We start from the raw sequence: 22,261 nt of genomic DNA on the forward strand, positions 1-22,261 counted from the left end.
TGTTTCTTCTGCAAATAGTAAATTATAAAGCCTTTACGCTCTGTGTTGTAATGTCGAACTTGTAGGCTTTTTTTGAATACCTAGTGTCAAAATCACGGGCATTATTTGCCTAGTATCAAACTCATGGGCTGTATGACTCATGGACATCTTTTCAATATTAAACTTGTGGGCTGTATGACTTGTGTCAGTCTCATGGGATGGCCCCTGACACTATCACCACTGCCAATGTGAAAGCTGGTTAAGAGTGGACAATGATAGCACATCTCTTATTCTCAGCTGGGGGTGAAAGTTCTGAATTGAATGCATGTATCAAATCATTCGAGAGTTTTATCAGCATTAAGGCTAAAAAAAAAAAAAGAAATCCTTTACTGCATGGCTGAAGTGTGGGTTCTGGGGGAAAGTTTTTCATTGCCACATTTTATCCACAAAACAGGTTACATTCAACATTTTCTAATAAACACCATGAAATAATGTGAACGCCAAGCAAGAGATGTATGGCTTTCCAGACACACACAAGGTAATATAATACAATTTAATGCCTGATCTATGTGTATCATACACTACAGGGGTGGTATTCTGAAAATCTTCCTAAAGGGCTTTTTACACTTGTGTTCTTAACCCCGGACTTTCTCTGACCCAGGACTATCGTTAGTCCCGTACCAATTTTTTTAGCTTTTTACACTCGCCAATTAGTCCCGTACTATCTCTTGTCCGGGGCTAAGGAGAAAACTGACCTTTTTACACTCATATTTCTTAGCCCCGGAATTTCCAAACCACATGAATATTCATAATTACGCTGTGTACTGTACACGTACACGCACGCACCGGCAGCACTTGATTACCTCGTTTCTGATTGGTCAGTGAGGGTCGGACTTCGTCTCCGTCGCTTAGCCCAGGATTATTTTTTCGTTCTGTTTACACTCACTTGCTTGGCACCGCAATTGCGGTGCTAACCCCTGCTATTTTGCAGGGCCAGATAGTACCGTACTATCGGTGGGGCTAGCCCACTTTGGCAAGAAAGTGGGCTAAGGATAGTCCCGTACCAACGGTGGGGCTAAGGCCCCCCCTTAGCCCCACCGTTGGTCCGGGGCTAAGCAAAAATTTACAAGTGTAAAAAGCCTAACAGTTTCTTCCTAAGTTTCTTCCTAAGTCACAAACTTAGGAAGTGCCTAGGAAAGACAGAATTGGTATTCTGAAATTTCTTCCTAGGAACTTCTTAATGCAACTATAAAGCCATCCTTATCCCCTCCCATGTCCTTTCTTAAGCCAATACGGAATGCCGTATCATAAGGAACCAACCAATGACAATCGCATATTACTATGACGTAGGGTCGAATACACGTGTGCGCGGCATGACCCCTTTCTCATGCCCATTTCGTGCTTCAAAGTACATGTGCGCGCAGTGAATGACAAGCGCACCTATCACGATGTCTGCAGCTTGCTATTCTTAACAACGTACTTTAATAGGACAGGGGTGGAGCTTTCCTAAATATCTTCCTAAATTTCTTTCCTAAGTGCATTCTAGAATACCAACTTCTTCCTAAGTCAGAAATTTGCATACTCCCGCCCCCTTCCTACATGTAAGTTTCTTCCTAAGTCTAGGAAAAAACTTAGGAACAGACTTAGGAAGAAACTTAGGAAGATTTCTCAGAATACTACTTAGGAAGAAATCCTGACTTAGGAAGAAATTTCTTCCTAGGAAGGATTTCAGAATACCACCCCAGGTGTATACTGGATTATAGGATGGCAAATACTATTACTATCCTGAGTGCTGTTTTGTTTCCGCAAGGCCCCAGGCCAAAGTGAAATACAACACTTGCCCAAGGGATAATTTAGGATCAGGTTTTTTTAGTTGTACCGTATGCCCCCCCCCCCCAAAAAAAAAAAAAAAAAAAAAAAAAAATACAACAGGACCCATGGCAATGACAGTGAATCAATCCAAATACAATGTCTGGCTATGAAATTACAAGTTATTATCCACATCATACAGAAAACCCCATCCAATTTGCTTCAGTGGCCAAAGAGAAATGAGGATCTTTGTAGAGCATGTCAGGAATCTCTTCCCTCCACCTTCTGTCTATTGTGTTCCCACATTAACATGCAGTTCCAAGAACATCTAAGTGCTTATATAACTTGGAGGAAACAGACCCATGACATGCTTTACAATGATCCATATTTCTCTGTGACCACTTAATCACTTTCTGCAAAATGTAGATCAGATGTTATATTCCTAGACCCTGAATAGCATTCAGACAATTCAATCATATTGAAAGTTATCACTGCTGAAATCTGACTGTAATCTTTTTTTTTTGAGGGAAATACAAGTATGCCTACTGTATAGTCCAGTACTGGTGCATCAATAGAACATGCACTAATTGTTATAAATCCTAGATGGACCCCTCAATCTGAAGTGCACTATTATATAGATGATGACTGGCGGGGGAGGGAACATACCAAATGTTCCACCCGAAGGGTTTGAAATGCTATTGAGGGACTTATAGCCTCCCGAAATAGCATTTCAAACCCTGAGGGTGGAACGTTTGGTAAATGTTCCCGACAACAAAAGTCATCATCTGTTATATTATTTGGGTTAGTCAAATACCATCATCTGTTATGGGTTATCCTATCGATTGCGTGGAAAATATGATCGTTCAATCGTTTGGTATCGTTTGTCATTTGTTACGTGAAAATGTTTTCCCATGGGAGAACATTACAAAAATGTTCTGCCCATAGGCAAACATAACCAATGTGCCTCCATCACGTGACTGTGTTTAGCCAATCACTAACCAGTATTTGACTAACCCATTTAATATACCAAGATGTTCACACGATCACGTGACGCAATCTATCCCAGTCACACTGCATATTATATTTAACCTATTTTCTATATACTTGTATAAAGACTTTGAAACTTTGAGTAAAGATAGGTCAGTTAACCTGAGTCATATCGATGAGTGGGAACACATTGCTGACATTCCAGGATGATGAATAATGTCAACAATGACTAAACATCTGCCTCATTCCAAGGGAGTTCTCGTTTCCTCGACATCGGATGATACCACTTTCTGGAAATCTTGGAGATGGGATGACATGAGTGTCATAAAGATGCTTAAAACAAGAAAAAGAAACACACACACGCACGCAAACAGATAATATTGATATGACTGGATCAAACTTATTACTATGAATATTTTGTTACCAGTATGATTCTGCGTGTGGTGCTTCCCACACCACTACCTACTGAGATCACGATCACACACATCGAAAGCGTTATCAGCAGACAAATTACGTCATCACGGAATGGGAGCTTCTGAAAGCAGAGCACTTCTCACATTTATGTGAATGCTTTTTTTTTTTTTTTTTTTTTGGGGGGGGGGGGTTTCATCTGTTTTATTTGGATGCAGATAATTTGTAACCAGGAATAGCACAAAGAGTTTACCAAAATAGTCAAAGATTTCATCCACTGTCAAGTTTAAGAATACATATAAGTTTGACTTTTCAATGTCTTAAAAATTTGAGTGTAAAATCAACACAAACAATGCCAGAACATTGCCTTCAAATTATGGAAAATAAATCAAATGACACCATCTGCACTTCATGCCGATTCATCATACTAGGAAATAAACTGAACGGAAAAAAAAAAATCAGCCATCCCTGGTGTGACATTGACTGTGCCTTTGAAACTGAAACGGTCAAGGTTGACACCAAGATTCTTTATTTCTTTTCGTGGTTTTTGTTTTTGTGGAAATATTAATATTAAAACTGGGTCTATAAGATAAACTGCCGGAAGTTTACAGAAAAGAGTTCATCGGCACTCTCACTGAACTCCTTGTTAACCTAAAAGCAGATATTTCTGATCCTCCTGTTGATAGTTTTGCAGATATCGAAAATGTACTTTTCCTCACAGAAAACTGGAGCTCATTTCTCGGCATCCTGGGAATCCTACGTCCCATATTTAGTTTCGTGAACTCTCGCCGACAAACTTGTGAACTGCAGTCTGGCAGTTCAAACACCTGCAATCGCAGAGACTCTAGTTCCTGTTCCGTCCCTGCTCTTCCCTCCACCCATTTACAGAAGGCACTTTGGGCTGCGTTCACACAGAAACACCCAACGGTTGCACCACCGCTCTCACATGTCTTATTCTCACTCCAAAGTCGGTGATGACGGGAGTAAAGATATTGAGCTACTGTGTGCAATGTGAAGGCAGCTAATCCAGAAGGGTGTATCTCTCATGCAGCAAATAAGATTGAGTTATTCGTGTGCTTGACATCATAGCACTGACTGCGTTCACACAGGGACAAACGTCTAGTTTTATTGCATACTGTATTCAAACTCACTCCTCAGCACTTCTTCCACATAATCAGTGATGCCAGTACAACTTCAGGAGCTTTTTACCTTCTACCTGCACCCCAAGAGAAATGGATATCTCAGATGTGGACTTGTATCCATCACCATTTTCCAGAAGTACCAACTCATCTATTGTAACCATAATTACATGGATTCAAATCAGAATACTTGTAGATTCAAACAGAAATAATTGTAGACTCATTTTACCAGCAACAGCTATTTGAACAATAGAGTCAGAGCTATGGTAAATTGTGTATATATGAGAAAAGACTATTGAAATTAAACTTTTTCATCGACAGCTACTGTCAAGCTTTTCCTACAGTTTTGATAAGAAAATGAAAAAGTATTCAAGGAATATCCCCACTGTGTATCACTCTGAGTTGGCAAATACTCCTCTGATACAAAGTGCTTGCTACAATCAGCATGGATTGAGGGTTTGTGGGAAGGGAGAAAAACTGTACATCATTCCAAGGATCAATGATATAGATTACAACATGTACAGTGTAGGCCTACTTCTATGGTATTACAGCACCAACAAAAACAGAATGCACTTTAGGTGATAAGGACTTTAAAAGGGAGAGTTACTGCCATTCAATGACCTACAAACCAACAAAAATTGTAATGTAACATAAGTGTACAAAAAGTCTAGCAATAATATTATTGCCTCATTCAATAAGCATAAATTGTCAACAATACAATACTATTTTGTGAATAATATATATGTGTGAAACTTCCACTTTCAAATTTTTCTAAATTTCCATCAGATTTTACAGAAGAGTTTCCCTATTTTGTTTGTTTCATTGTTTATCTGCAAAATAAAACATGGGAGTGGAGTTTAGCTTTTTAACATTTAACCAAGGAGGTTGAAGAGATGTAGTAACAACAGAGTTATTCCCTTTGATCTATGTTCAAAGCCGCCACTCAAAAATGTTTGGAGCATGTGCCAAACAGGATCTGCCGGGCCGATGCGAAGACAATTGACTCATGTCTCAATGCATAATCACCAGCCACTTTCAATATCTTTGTGATGGTAATTACTTTTCGCTACCCCTTCTTAATAAAAGGTAGGTGGTACAGACACAAGGATGCGCGAACAGTAATTGAGCAAAAAATGCTGAAATAAAGCTGAAAATTACTCGACTGGGCATCTATGCGGGCACTAATCTGATATATCTAGCAATAAAGAATTAAATACTTGAAGATTATTCCATATTACTTTTAATTGGGGAAATTAAGCCGAAAAGTGATAAAACCAGCTTTCCAGGATGGTACAGTTTTAAACATTTTCACATGATACAGCTCTGATTTACACCTTTGTGCAAATTTCTGGACGGAATTGACTTTTGTTTTACATGCTTTATCATTAAGTGAAATTTCATTTCATTGAATAAATAAATAAGCAAAATATGGCCAACATTATGATAACGTTCAAAATGAATCTTCAGATTGCTCAGCAAGACGGCGGCTTGGGACATCGATCATCAAACGCACAAGTGCACCTGTGGAATTCTTTTGTACATCAATAGAAATCTGACAACTGTTTGAATAATTACAGCAAGTTGGAACTCCATGTATAAATAAAACCTCCTTGATTTAACCCAATAAAGCCAAAATTCTGAGTTCTGATAGAGTCAACACATGACACATTATGTTTCCACAAGCTATGGGTTTACTTCAAACAAGCTTGGCTTGAAGTGTCAGAAACATTCTTTACATCTTATGGATGAGTGTCACAGGCTTACCAAAGAAGCCAACTCGAGAATCTAGCATATACATGTACCACTACAAACTCCAACTGGGTCCTGTCCTAAAACAATTCCCAATTGAAAGTGAATTGAAAATGGGTTGAAAAATCTTCTCATGATTGGCTCTATTAAATGATAATGGTGCTAATGCAGAGACTCCAACCCCAAGCACCTTCTGATCTGGAGATTCTCCCGCCTGAAACCCCTAGCAAAAGGGAGACACCAACTTGATGTGCGCGAAGCGCGATAAGTTCCTTGTGGCCGGGGTCCAGCAATATCCAGAGGGTTCTAGAATTTTTCTAGATGTTATCTCATGCTATCTAAGGTTTATTTTTCAACAGATACGATGACACTTAAAGAAATCATTTCAAACGGGAGAAATTAAATCTCAAGCGGGAGAAGAGATTTTGCAAAAATTGGCTGTCGGTGGGAGATCTCCCGTCGAAAGCGGGAGAGTTGGAGTCTCTGCTAATGATAATGATGATGATGATTACTTGTTGACCCCAATCATATGACCAAAGACGTATGAATCAATAGCGAAGTAATATAATCATGATAATATTAAATCATAATTGAGTGCAGAAACTAAATGTAAAATATCAATATAATGTGCTGCAAGAGCTCCTTAAAGCTATCTTGCTGCACCTTTCTAAATAATTCAAATGATTGACTATTATATCAGATGAATATCAAATCCATAAGACATGTATCATTTACTATACTAATTACTCAACAAAATAAATGCATAGTTAAGAAATTAACCTTGCTATGATAATTTCAAAATATGATGATTCATTGCTATTCTCCTAGCAAGAATGTTCAATGGTAAAAATAATCAAACCTATCAAAACAATTGTGACATTCAGACAGTATTTTTTGTTTTTGCAAAAATAGATGGATTTCAGGATGGATTCTGCTGAATTTAATGACACTTGGAAACTGGTCATGTAAAATGATTGGCATGATCTATGTAAAATCAGCAGCCGCGATGGAGCAGTGTAGTGAGAACACTGCCTCTGGTTGAAAATAGCCGCTGCATCCTTTTTCATCATCTCGCGACACGCTCATCACGGCGCATCTAAATCCGATCCTCAGGTCGGGAAATCAAATATTTCCTTGTGACAGACTGGCTTCCTCAAAAACACCTATTTCTCTCACTCCGGGACAAAACAAAATTCAAAATACAAAATACAAAATACAAAATACAAAAAAAAAAAAAATCACAGAGAGAAAAATGTACAGAAATACAACATTTTGGGATAAGGATCATTTGTAGGATAAATGAAATGCATACGGCAAGGAAGGACTTCAGCTAGAGTGCACATTAAGCAAGGCCATGAGAGGAAAAAAGGCGCATCAAAATATCGACAGATGTGCACACACACGCACACACTTAGACATGTAGTAGTCCTTGACGGATATACATAAATAATCTCTGTCCAGGTCTTTGCCCTACTGGTGCTCCTCCATATTGTACCGTATGTCCAAAAAATAATTACAATGGGACCCTCCACAACGATAACTTATAAAAAATAGTGAATCAATCCAAATACAATTTCAGGGTATGAAACTATAACTTATTACCCACATCTTACAGAAAACCCCATCCAGTTTGCTTCAGTGGTCAAAAAGAAATGAGAATCTTTTGTAGAGCATGTCAGGAATCCCTTCCCTCCAAGTTTTGTGCACATCGTGTTCACAGTTCCAAGAGCATCCAAGACCCCGTTTACAGTGCGGGGCCGGGCTCGGCCGCGGCTCGGCCGCGGCCGATTCCGGCCTCAATTGCGCGGCCGAGCCTCGCAATTTTGTCCGTTTACACTGCTGGGCTCGGCCGCGCTTTTGATTCAAACCTATCAATATTTTGTCGTAGTGGCGCTCTGCTTGTAAACAAACGCAATTTGGTATTGTCTGGTTTTCAGACCCTTTGCCAAATGAATTCCGTGGCGACGAAGTCGCCGTTCGGGCAAAGGCCTTTGCCGAAGGAAAAAATCCTTTGCAGGACAAAACCACCTTAAACTATACTAGTTTTCCACGTTGAGGGGGTTAATATCCTGAATAGCGAAAGATACAGGCAGAGGGTTTGGAAGCCAGACTAAAATTGGCCGCGCAATTGGCCGCGCATTCGGCCCAGTTTGCGTTTACACCAAGAAGAGGCCGGGCTCGGCCGCGGCTCGGCCGCGGCCGAGACCACCTCCAGAGCGAGGCCAAATGCGAGGCCAATTTTGGCCTCGCATTTGGCCTTTTGCGCGTTTACACTGAAGCGGGGCTGGGCTCGGCCGCGGCTCGGCCGCGGCCGAGCCTCGCACTGTAAACGGGGTCCAAGTGCCGAACTCGGAAGAAACGGGCCCATGACAAACTTTACAACGATCCACATTTCTCTGTGACCGCTTTACCAAATTGAATGGGGTTTTCTGCAAAATGCAGGTAAGAAGTTACAGTTTCATTCTCTGAAATAGCATTCAGATTGTTATGATCATTATGAAAGTTATCAATGCAAAAATCCAATTGTAGTTTTTGGGACATACTGTACAACATGAAAATAAGTCTTATGTGGAAAGGGAGGGTTTTTGTTTTTTTCTTCCTCCCCTTCAGCAACATTTTGTTAATGGATGTGAAATATGTAATTTCTGCCTTCCCCGGTGAAAGAAGGGCAGTTTGTTAACACACTGACAAGACCAAGATTTTAGATCAGGTGCACAGTAGCACGATGTGGCCTACTACTGTACAGTTACATCTACAGAATATGAACACATATCCCTACTTGTATGCATACTGTAAAATGAGGAATGTTCGTGCGCATTTTAATTTCGCGAAATTCGCTAGCCAAGATTCGCGAAATTATTAAAATGCACATGAAAGTTCTTGTCTACACTATACACATTGAATGCTAGAGGCAACTCACGAAAATTTCATGCCGCGAAAAAGGCCATCAGCTCCAATTCGCAAAAATTTCACGCTGCGAAAATATCGTATTTTACAGTCTGTTTATCCTAGGAAACTACACGTACTCTAAATTGAGGAATACTCACATGCATTTTATTTTTTTGCGCGAGCCAAGATTTGCGAAATCAAAATGTACGCGAAAGTTCTTGTTTACACAATATGCACTGAATGCCAGTGACAATTCACAAAAATTTCACGCCGCAAAAAAAGGCCGTCGGGTCCAATACGCGAAAATATCTTGCTTTATGGTCTGGGCTATTATGTTCAGATGAAAAAGACAAACAATAGAAAAATCATCTACTTGAAACAACCATTGGCGAATGATACATTCTAGGTTGTGTCGTTTTGTTGGTTGTTTTTTTCCTTTGCAATCAGAGAGCAATGTGTAATTTATGCCACAAACACACAACAATAGGCAAGAATGTGAATATGTCTGAGCTTGGTATGAACAAGGAGGTATGAGAGAACCTCCTTGGTATGAAAGAAAGTTATTCCACGGAGCTGCTTGAAACACCATCAACTTTGAACCCATAGGTCACCATCCAAGGCGGCTCCAGAATTTTGTGGGTAATGGACTTAAAAAATATCATAAGGAACTGAGAAGAAGCTTGAGCTCTAGTGTATCTGAAAGTTAATATCTCAGAGTAATATCTAGGTAAAAGTACATTGTAATTCAAATACAATATACCGGAGGTGAAGCCTCAACAAGATGTCAGGCATTGTCTACACAAACATCACAAAATGAAATGGGATTCCTGCCTTCCAGTTTCCCTGCAGTACGCTCACCGTCGCTGCGTCTGTTTCTCAATGTCTGCAGTACCCTTCCGCTCCCGAGCGGGCAAAGCGCGAGGCCGTGTACAGCAGGCGGAACTTCGGATGTAAGCACAAAATGACTTTTATCCTCCAGTGATGAATGTTACTCCAAATCCCTGCGATATCAATTAAAGACAAATCTACTCACCCTTAGGTTTTAAAGTCGTTACTCTGAGCTCTCTTGTACATGTACTTATGCCCACATTCCCTTCCTTTTGTAAATGTGCTTGATCTGCTATCGATACAGGACCCCACCAGTGCGTGGTTTAACCAGGAAATACCAAGAGCAGAGGAAATCGCTGTAACCCTAGCTTCTTTGTAATGGCCTATCCTCTCGGTGATACCACAGTATCGCGCTGTGCAAGTCTCCGCTCGAATCAAACTGTACAAGTTTTCCTGTGCAGGGTAAAACTTTGTTGTGGGCAATGTACAGGCTACCACGCACTCGTGCTAACATGGATTAATCAAGGAAAATTGTGACTTCACCACATCGAACCACATGAGGATATTCGTACTCATTTGTACACACATTCCTTTGTGCCCCTGGGCGAACTACGGGGAAATTGACAATGAAAAAAAAAACATTATCTTTACAACACAATAAAAGGAAATACCATCTGGACATTTATGGAGGTATTGGAAGTTCTGGGTAATACTAATTCTTACTAGCAAGACACCCAAGCAATTTGGACATGTTGTCATTGCTTGTTTTAACTGAAGACATGGAATACAAAACTACACAAATACAACTATTGGTACTTTAAGTCAAAGGTATTCTGAGAGCTCAAACAAAAGTTTGGAGTTTTGAGGCTTTTTTGTATGTTTTAATTTTGCCAGTTTACACAACTGATAGAATATTATTAAGACAGTGGGTAATTTGGGAAATTTGCAGGATTCAGTCGAGTTGTCTCCTGGTGAAGTGACATAGCTAAAAATAATTATATACAGTATATTGCATGATGATCAACTTGTCATGCCTAAACTATGACTGATCAATATCAATTGCTATTGCTATGTGGACATTTTTTTTTCTCTCTCTCCTTTCTCAATCTAAACAAGATGGAAAAGGGCTTGGAGCTTGTTTCTAGTTTTCCTCTTTACTGATAATCATCTTGATCATCATTTATCATATCACCAAGGGGCAACAATCAATAAAAAAAAAAACCTCCATGTAGGTAAAGATGTGTTTCTTCCTTTTCTACCTCCCCCCCCCCCATATAAAAATATCAAATAGGTCACCTAAATTCAGGCTATACCCGACAGAGTAGCCTTGAGCACATTAGTAATGTGGAATTGGCACATTATATTAAAGTACCCTGTAGTATTAAAATCATTATTACTATTTGTATTGAACTTTATCAAGCATAGCATTTCAAGCATGCAGAATGGTTTTCTTGTTTGTGTGTATGTGTGCACAGGTACAGTGCTCTATTTTGTATTTGGTCGAAAGTAAAGACTTTTAAATGGACATAAATGTTCCATAATAACACAGAAACGGAAAGTTGTGATAAATTCTTTGTATGGTATGAGGTTACACTTGACACTTACAAAATGAGCCAGCATTTGCTGAGATCAGCACCTATGTGTTTTAAATACTTACCCACCAAACTCCCACACCCCTAATGTTGCACAAATGTGCGCAGATTGAAGAGATGAAACAGCTTTAATATCTGTAAATGTACTGCACTGAGACTTTTATAACAGTGGCTGCTTATCTCCTCAAACTCGCTTGTCATCTCCAAAACGACAGAATACACAGAAAAATGTGGGAAGTGGGCTGGTCTCTTATCAGCCTATGTGGGCTATGACATGTTCTAGAATGGCTGATCATGACACTTCCTTGTTCGGTGTCACATTTACCGAAAACTGGCCATTAGCTCAAATGGTGGCAGGACGACAGTCTAATGTGCACTTGTAGACTGGTTCACCGCCCAGAGACAAAGGCAGAACCACCAAGTCTCGAGTCTCACTCTCCAGCAACTCATCTCACGCTCATTTTTCTCACACCTCCCAGAAAAAGAAAAAAAAAAGCATGGAAGGTATATCAATAAGAAATGTTGGATGAGAAGTTCGCCCTATAAATTATGCTGAACTAAGATACTGTATACTTTTTCATTATTCTTTTTGTTGGCCTACATGTATCCTACTTTATACATGTACTATAGTATGTACGTATCTTACAGCTATTTTCCTTTCCAAATTTTAGAAATAATCCAAAGTGATAGGTCTCTTAAAATTCTGCCATCGACTATTTAGTCATGTCCATCTTTAACACTATAGACTCATTCACCCTTGATGAAAATTTGGGCAAAAGAAAAAAAAATGCTTAGAATGATGTCCTGCAGGACCATCTTCCACAACAAATTCATGAGAATTAGGCAAATAAAATTGTATCATGTGCGCCAATTTGCACAATTTCTAATTAAAAAATGAAAAAGCTCAACCCTCTGGTAGCTTCTCTAAACTGCAGTTTCTCACTCCCAGCCAGTTGAGAAACTTGGCATCTGCTGCAAAAATGCTATATGATGTAGAGGAGAGTAGCCCCCGACGCATCATAGAATGCTACGACATGACCTGCCATGACAGAAAGCACAGAACATTGACTTTCTGATTTGCATCATGTGCAAATTTTCCAAACTCAAAGGGGCAGTGATTTGGCTCAGTCGGTTGCGTGTCTGCCTCCCAATCCATATGACCTGAGTTTGATTCCCCAGTCGAGCTGAGCAAAGCTGTGGTGTGTAATCATATTGTCCCCTCTAGTAGAGGCAAAAACACTCTTGTCGCTCGGATAGGACATATAACGCTGTATAGTAGAAGTCCGGTGTGTGAGAGTCACAATTCGTGCACATAAAAGGTCCTGCTTCATTCATTTATCGTAAGGAGCCGGGTGAATAACCCAGTAAAGTGGTCTGCCTCACATCCAACTGGACCCCATGGAAGACCAGCTAGTGCAGCTGAATGTGAGCTGTCTAGCCATCTTCTCAGATGGAAAATAAAACAAACGTAAGACCTGAAAGTATAGATATAATACATCTCATTCATCCATTTCTCAGCTTTAAAGACCAGGTTAAAAACTCATTTTTTGAATAATGCATTTCATGTTTGAGTTACATTGTATATGTCGTGATTATTACTTTGTAATGTGCAGTAGAGTATCTTATCATTATAGTAGTGGCGCAATATGAATGTCCTTTACTATCATTATTTACCATTTGCAGATGAAACAAAAAAACCCAGCTTTAATGCTTCAAAGTAGTTCTCAACTGTGAGAAACAACCAATGTAAAAATTTTATATCAGTATAATCAATGTTAAGTAATTGTTAGATATACAAAATGTGAATAACAGTTACAATGAAAGTGTTTCTAGAATAAACCATAATTACAGTTAAGGTTTATTGAGAAAAGTAGTGATATCTCCATATATTTTAGGCTTTACTGCAAAGTCTTTATATGGTAGGATGTTTTGTGATACATCTGACCTACACATATTCATATATTAAACTAAAAAAAAATTTTTAATCACTGCTCCCAATGGTAAACAATACCTTTAATGTCAACCACTCTCTCAGGTGACCCAGTCATGGGTCACAAAGAAAACGTCGGCATGTAAAATGGTACACTTAATAGCAAGCTTTAGATCTGCGACGCGAACGCTAAGATGACGAAGCTTCCCGGGTTGAACAATGGAAACAGCTGTCCGGCACATGTGCAAAACACCATTTTTTGCCTAAAAATACATAATGTAGCATCATCTTTTAATAGCCTTCGTGTTGCAGATCTGAAGCTCGCTATTGTTACATTCAACACAACGGCTGAGTCTGAAATTCACAGAATTACATTATCAAACTTCCTGCGCAGTCCACTGTAGTTAGCAGACTACAATTCTGCCGGAACTGCCATTTTACATGTAGGGGTGCTCGATATCACTGTCACTGACTGTGATCGATCAAAATGCACTGTCCTTTGTACACACACTTTCTTTCTCTTTCCTTGTTCAGCATAGAACTTTCCATCCAAACTCTGCTCCTGCAACACTTTGCTTTCAAGAAAGTCCTCCCTCGTTATACTGTCAGAGACCATGCACGCATGAATATTGATGAATATTCAATGAATGAATATTCAGAGATACTAACAAAATATCCTCCTTCTACACCTCATCAAAATACATCGCTATAAAGAGTTTTAAGAACACAGTAAACACAACCTATAAAGTTCCTCCTCTGTTTCGTTTTGTTTTTTCTAGGGGGTGGCTCGTAATATCCAAACAGAACTACCATGTAAACATTATGTAGCACCCTCCATATCAAAATGTTTCTTAATGACCTACTTGTGGCATTACTAAGTTTGGTTTTCAAGCATATGATATATGAAATAGTACATACAGTTTTGAGAGCTGAATGATCCAATTAGTTCTAAACTGTATTGACAATATGGCACTTCAAACCATTTTTAATGTGGCACAATGGATTTCGTCGGGTTATATAGAGTACAAATATCAAGTGCCCAGTCATAAATCTTGCCGTGGTTTCAAGGCACAAGTAATGATTGCTTCCAATCACAATGAAACTGATGGCCTCTGAAACATTTCCTCTTCCTCTTGTGTATCTGCTACTTTTGATCAAGCATCAATTCTTTTAATTTCAGCTGCCTTGTTATTTTTTTCAAACTACAATCTTTACACATAGATCATATCCCTTGAGGCACAATAATTCTTTTCCATGCCATGACAGACAGTCGACAATTACACTTTGGATTCCGACAGTCACTGTCAACAAGAAAGCGTGGATGACAAACGGCAGCGTAAATGTCAGACGTTGGCGAAAGCGTCACATGTTGTTGGATAATGTCTGCAGGACATGCTGCCACAGCCACAGCCGAGAATTTTACTGAATGAATTTAAAGACCCGGGAGCATGGGGATTGGTGGGTGGCCCAATTCGTTCGCTGCCCACAGGGGTACATTTGAAAACCACGAATAGCACCGGTCAGTGAATATGTGCATCGAAGTGTGCGCTCACCTGTAACGGTCAACTCCAATGGAGATTCTTTGGCTGTATGTGTACTTACACAGAGATCAGTGATACTGTAAAGTAATGTGTACACAATTCGCTAAAGGTACTGTACAGTACTGGTTGGGGTGGAGATTCATATTTTGAACATTCCTACATGAGATAATGAGAAACCTCTTATGAAATATGAAAGAGCATGTAATTTTATCAAAGAAGGATTCAACGTTTATTTGATAAAAATTGGTTTTCAAATGGCTGAGATATCCAAAAAAGTGATAATAATAAAAGGCGACAGGCCACGCCTTTTATTAGGATCTCTTTGTTTCACCTTGTTTTTTGGATATCTCAGCCATTTCAAAATTGATTTTCATCTAATAAACTTTTGATACCCCTTAGAATTGCATGCTCTTTGACAGCTCATAGAGTGGTTTGTGAATATCTCGCAAAACGTTAAAAGCTAAATCCTCACCTCGACCAGAACTGTACACACCCTTTAATGGAGATTCTCGACTACAATGTATACATTTTATATCCTAGCAGGGCCAGCCTTTTCACTCCATGGTATCCCCATGTTACTGTGCCATGTCTTACCAAAGAGGAAATCTGGTACAAATAAGAGTTACACCTGTAGTCTAAAAAGAAAGAGTGAAATCTTACAAGCACAACACAGTGAAAGCTTGATCAGAATGGGATGAACACGAAAAGTGAGGAAATTATGAAATTATGAAATTATGAAATTTTGCTAATTTTCACAAAACAGTTCTTGAACCATCAATTTGAATATATATGATACTAAATTGATATCACCCATTCAAAATTTGCCATCATATAGTATGTAAATAAAATCATGAAATTTCCACTTTTTTCATCAAACTCAATTATGCCCCAGTCTGTCAAATCTTGACATATCTAACTGATTATTATTTTGAACACGTATTCAACCAGGAATGACATTATGAAATATACTATACGACCAGAAATACTGAATTTTTGCATTCTTTTTTTTCGGCACAAGATCAATGGTATTTAATGCAAAATGATTACATTATCAGCTCACTCAGTTATATGTACATCACCATATTAACTGTTCAAGAACTGTTGAACAAAAGTAAGTGAATCTTTGAAATTTCATAACTTCCTTAAATTCTGTTTGATCAAATCTTCACTGCTGTGCTTGTCAATTTTACTCTTTCTTTTCAGACTAAGTTTTAATTGGTCTGGAATGCCCCTTTAAAGGGGGTCTCAGGGTTCTATGTTGTTGTTTCTCAAATGACAGTGGAAACCAAGCCAATAGCTACAAAAGATATGTACACCAATTATAACTAAGGATATAAAAATAATGAATGACATCTTTCACCATCAGCCAAATGAGTAGCATCTTATCCCCCATGCAGTGAACAAAGAACAGGATAGGAGCCATGAAAGTAGTTTAAAGGGGGTGACTAGTAACTGATCAGTGGGAATCAGTGGGAATGCTGGGGGATGATTGTTCCAATCCTTGTGGGATTCATTTCAGAGTACATTATGTCTATCTATTGTTGTGTGAAAATTATTTGCTTCAGAATGGTCTCATATTCCAGTTATGTGCAGTTCAGTGTTTCCAGGTTAGCATGCCTGTACAGTGACAGGGCGATGGTTGACGGCCCGTTAACGATCGCCCCGTCACTGTACAGGCATGCTAACCTGGAAACATTAAACTGCACATTACTGGAATATGAGACCATTCCGAAGCAAATAATTTTCACACAACATGAATGTACTCTGAAATGAATCCCACAAGGATTGGAACAACCATCCCCCAGCATTTCCACTGATCAGTTACTAGTCAACCCCTTTAAGGAAAAGAGAAGAAAAGAGAAACAGCTTATAAATGTAATATGTTGCCAATGTAAGAATCAGTTGTAAATGATCTGTAGACAAAGAGGCTTTTGAGGATTCTGGACTTGTATACAAAATTTACAAAATATGTAAGCTACAATGCCTCCAAAGGGCTCAAATAAAATAGAATTATTTATTTTAAATGAAACACTATTAAAATATGAATAGTTAAAAAAAAAATATAATAAACGGATCATATACAAAAACAAAATATGGGAAAACATCACCATGGTAACAATTTAACAGGTTACAGGCTAGGGCACTTTTCAAAATGCTCTAAAAATTTGACTAATACACCATGTCATGCCTATTCTGAAATGTCTGCGAGGAATTTTTTCGGTCAACTCTGCCGCAGAGATACATTCAAGTCTTAATCACATGCGTAATGGCAGCACAGATACAGTCTATTTACACAGACTAGAGGCAACGCAACGACAATCAAGTTTTGAAATGTGCTGGCATCAAAACACACAATGTCACAATGAAATATCCAACAGAAGCTTAAGTTACCAAGCCAGAAACTAATCACATTAAACACTAGATCACCTGGTTCATGAAAGAAAGACATGAAACCATCCAGAAGTATCAGTACTTACCGATTCTCACCAATTCACACACACTATTAGAACAAGCATGATCTGGACTCGAGACTGCAATTCCTTTTACATCCGTTGTTTGCTGGGAACTAAGTGTGCTATCAATGTATCACGGCTATAGGATTACTGTACATACGACGTCCTGTATCTAGTACTAGTATTAAAGGGATCGTATAGTTTTCGTTGAGACCTAATTTCAGGTTTCTAACATTTTTTGGTGAGATAATGAGAAACCTTTTATGAAATATGAAAGAGCATGTAATTCTATGTGGAATTCAACGTTTATTTGATGAAAATTGGTTTTGAAATGGCTGAGATATCAAAAAAAGAGCAATTCTAATAAAGTGTGGGACCCACACTTTATTACCATTGCTTTGTTTTACTTTGTTTTTGGATGTTTCGGTCATTTCAAACCCAATTTTCATCAAATAAACTTTGAATTCCTCTTAAAATGGTATGCTCTGTACTATATCATAAGTGTTTTCTTGGTACCGGTATCTCACAAAAAGTTAAAAGCCCAATTCTCATCTCCACCAATACTGTACCATCCCTTTAATATGTAGGTACAAGGCCGGTTAATTGTCAAGAGACTCTCCCCAAGGAGGTTGCTCGCCTAGTACCTCCTTGCTCTCCCTCGTGCTGTGCATTTGAGCATTGCACAAATTGTTCAATATTAGTTTTATAGGCTCTCTTCTAGTATGAGAATGATTTAATTACTGTACTTTGGTATTCCATGATACTTGGTGAGTACAATATGTTGCCAATCGGGACTCATTCGCCAACTTTGCAAGTGGTTGAAGTCATACTCAAGAAAACAAAAACCGGTCACATAATGATGTACACATCATCCTTTTTTCAAGGAGAAAAGTTAGCAATAAGTGCACAGCAACAAACGTAGAATACACGTACCTTATACCTACAGTAGATTCTGTAAGTACAGGAGGCAATTAGCAATTGGCCATTTCTCAGTTTTTTGAATACTGTAAAGCAAGAAATATTTGTGGCATGAAATTTTCGCGAATCGCAGCCGACGTTCTTTTTCGCGGTATAAAATTTTCATAAATTGCCACTGGTATTAAATGCATAAAATTTAAAGGTGTATCACAGAAGAACTTCTGCATGTATTTTAATTTTGTGAATCTTTGCCATCATAAAATTTGTGAAATTTAAATGCACACAGAAATTATTGGTTTTACAACAGTATCAGGCAACTCGTAAAAATAAAAACCACTCCTGAGTGCATGGCATATTATGCAGTATTTCTATGTGACTTCCGTAATGTTTTCAAACCTAGAGTAAAAACATTGAAGGAATTGCTTGGTACAATTATGATTGACATGAAATAGCAATCTCGATGAATTATTGGCATCAAGCATGTCACATACTGCCTGGGAGCCAACATTAATCTCACTTGTGGGAAATAAAAACATACTTCAAAACAGAATGCAATGAGAAGATGTGAGAAAAAGCTTTATTTGATAGGGTGATTGGGTATACTCTGTATTATATGTCTAGCACACTGTACAGTATACCACTGTCAGCTTGGGAGCAAACAGAATATTAAAAAAAAAAAAAAATCAAGACAATTGTAGTTTATGAATTTGCTGAAGATAATAACACTAAATCCGAAATGCTACAAATTTCAAACGGGACAAGATGCAAATGTATATTTTTTTCATTTCTTTGAATATTCTTTTAAAGACTTTATTTATTCATGTCAGCAAATTACTCAGTACTACAAAGCTCTGCACTTTAACCCAGCGAGGATGTGCTGATTTTACTACAACACACACATTGTGGGTTGAGTGAATGCAGCAATTAATGAGATGAGGAAACTTGGACAATAGATTCAAAAGTTATGAATTTTTTGAAGTTTCTGCTCAGTCACGGCTGGTTTAGAAGACTACTATAGTTTGTGATGCCACATGTGTACAACGATATAAAGAAAGCCTAAAGAAAACTCAACATATTTTCACTTTTCTCGCATATTAAAAGAACACTTAACTTCTCTCTTTCAGAAGGCGGGGGAATACTATTACCCTTAACATTAAATCAAGTCGAAGGAATGTGCACTTTATTTAAAAAGTAAAGTTTTGTGAAATTCTCTTTTCATTTTCCTTACTATACGCATGTCCGTCTTCTCATTCAGCAGTGACTGCGCAGATATCTTAAAAATTCATAACTTTTGAACGGATTGTTGGATTCTCCCAAACTTTCACTGATGTGTTTTACTATTGTTGCATTCACTCAATCCACATGTATAAGAAGGTGGACTTGTCCGTCCTTTCACCATACTCAACATGCACTGAAAGCATGACAGTGGAATTCCCCTGGCACCTACTGTACAAGACACTGGACGAGTCATAAGTTGGAGTTAACGTCTACAATATTAGACACGACATTTCAGCACAGAACTGTTTTCAGCAGATCCACATGCTGCTGGACATTCCGAAACATTTGGCACTCATATTCCATACTCTTTTCTGATCTTACTCCCAAAATGCTCAAGTTACATGTAGTGAAACCTCCTTTATTGAGCAGTTCATAAGACATCCCTCGTATTAGCATGCATCACCGTCGCAATGCCCCCATGAAAGTTTATGGGTACTTGTCAGACGCCATGCTTCTGGTCGAGCTATATTAACTCATACACATCTGGTAGTGGTAGTGTACTGACAGTAGCAATTTCATTTCCCATGCATGATTAAAAGTTAAAAAAACTTTTGTAAACTAAAGTCGGCAGGACTGTAAAGAGTACAGTGTATGCTGTAGTACACAGTAGCACTGTATTGTTGGCATCTAATCTGGCAGGAGACACTGATCATCACACGTACAGATTAGAACTTAAGAAGTGTGGTTTAGTATATTAAGCAAATAATCATCGACTGCGAGGGCGACAGTACAATGTAACAATGTAAGACTATCACAGGCCTACTGTAGTGTAGAAATGTGATGTATAGAGTAGTATGGTAAGGGTACCACCTATCGGCAGGGTACATTGTACCTTGACATCGGCACCCTGCGTATCATGGCTGTTTGCGCATAGAACGAAAAGGTACGCGCGGGATTAAGTGCCATTAGCTATGAAAACAATAAAAAAACAAAGAAATGGAAATCAAACCCATAAACAAACTATAACAAACCAATCTAAACAGTTTCAATTACACATCCGCTCAGTAACAACGTAACAACTGTGAAATTCACGTGTATTACCTATGGAGGGAGGGGGTGCCAAAATTGCGTTATTTTCCAACGGAGATTCAGAATCAACAGAATGGTCACGATATTCAAAACTGCAGTATTTATGGCATATTTGAGGTTAAAAATTTGGCGACTTTGTTTTATACTTTTGGAATAAACAAGCTACAGATCCTTAGGGTGACGATAGGCGGTACCCTCAATCATACCACAGCCACGGCATGGATGTTGGGAGAAAAACATCTCTCCGTCATGTCACATGCTTCAAATTCAAGTGATCCCATTGGTCAAACATACTTACGATATCAGTTCGGGAAACCCACTCACAAGGGGGGCCCCTCCTTATAAGTAACCCGTCCCCCTTATAAGTAACCCCGTCCCCCTTATAAGTAACCCCCGGGGCACCCCTTATAAGGAGTCTCCACGCTTTTTTGCAATGCAACGCGAAAATGAAAGGACTGCGGCAATTCACTTGATTATGTCCATAAAGCTTCACAAGTTTCCTAGTTACTCACGAAATTTGAGCAAAATCGGTTTGAGGCATCATATCTAAAATCATGGATTTAAATGCGATGTCAAACGACCCATGCGAATGCTGAAATGCGAGCGATTACTGGCGTGAGTGTCGCCAGGAGCGGCGGCGCGGCAATGCTTGAGTGCACACGTGGCGACTGAGTACGGAGGTCAGTCGCCACGTCTGCACTCAAACATTGCCGCGCCGCCGCGCCTGGCGACACTCACGCCAGTAATCGCTCGCATTTCAGCATTCGCATGGGTCGTTTGACATCGCATTTAAATCCATGATTTTAGATATGATGCCTCAAACCGATTTTGCTCAAATTTCATGAGTAACTAGGAAACTTGCGAAGCTTTATGGACACAATCAAGTGAATTGCCGCAGTCCTTTCATTTTCGCGTTGCATTGCAAAAAAGCGTGGAGACTCCTTATAAGGGGTGCCCCGGGGGTTACTTATAAGGGGGACGGGGGTTACTTATAAGGGGGACGGGTTACTTATAAGGAGGGGCCCCCCTTGTGAGTGGGTTTCCCGAACTGATATGTGGGCTATAATAATCTCTAACGTTAGTGGCTCTAACATTTTACTTGAAGTCTGGTGCACCTACAGTACACTTCCTATGTTACATATGTATTCCTATTCCTAACCACTGCTCACCTAGTTTTTGACCCTCAATTTGAATGATTTGTAATAATTATGCATGGAAGCACAAAATATCCAAACAGGAGCAATTGAATCGCTATTTATCTGATCTGATCAAGTTCCCATTCGGAGTCAATATGACCAAAATAAGCCACATCAACTGTTTATTCTACCCAGAATCGCCTCTGAATCTACCATTCCACTGCAGGAATACTGACACCCGGATGCGAAATAAGATGCGCTGATGGTGTGCTGGTAGGAAATGTAGTCTCTCTGTCATAACAATCACATAGACCTAGCGGCTAGGGACTAGTCAATAAATCAAACACGGTGTTCAGACGGGACACATCACAATAACAACGGGCACCAACCACCAAAATTAATAAGCATGCAGCACTTTCTTCGGTCGTCTGTTAATCATCGCTTACATCAAGTTATATAGACTCTATGAGCTATACTTACATTCAGGGTAACAGATTGGGTAAGACAAGCGAGTGCCTAGTGGCCTAAACACGGTATTTCCAGCTGGAATCGGTAGAACTATGGAGGCCAACCCCCGTGCCAAATGCGGAAGC

The 22,261-nt window shown here is 39.1% G+C and overlaps 1 protein-coding gene across 1 annotated transcript in view; it reads right to left on the minus strand.

The window, feature by feature from the left end:
- LOC140236820 (tyrosine-protein kinase SYK-like) overlaps positions 1 to 22,261 on the minus strand; it is a 98,149-nt gene extending 75,888 nt beyond the window's left edge. Inside the window, exon 1 of the mRNA XM_072316757.1 lies at positions 22,149 to 22,261. The gene's annotated coding sequence lies outside the window, so the exon portion shown is untranslated. The remainder of the gene's footprint in view (positions 1 to 22,148) is intronic.

This window comes from Diadema setosum, chromosome 13 (assembly GCF_964275005.1).
Source record: "Diadema setosum chromosome 13, eeDiaSeto1, whole genome shotgun sequence".
Classification (NCBI taxonomy): Eukaryota; Metazoa; Echinodermata; class Echinoidea; order Diadematoida; family Diadematidae; genus Diadema; species Diadema setosum.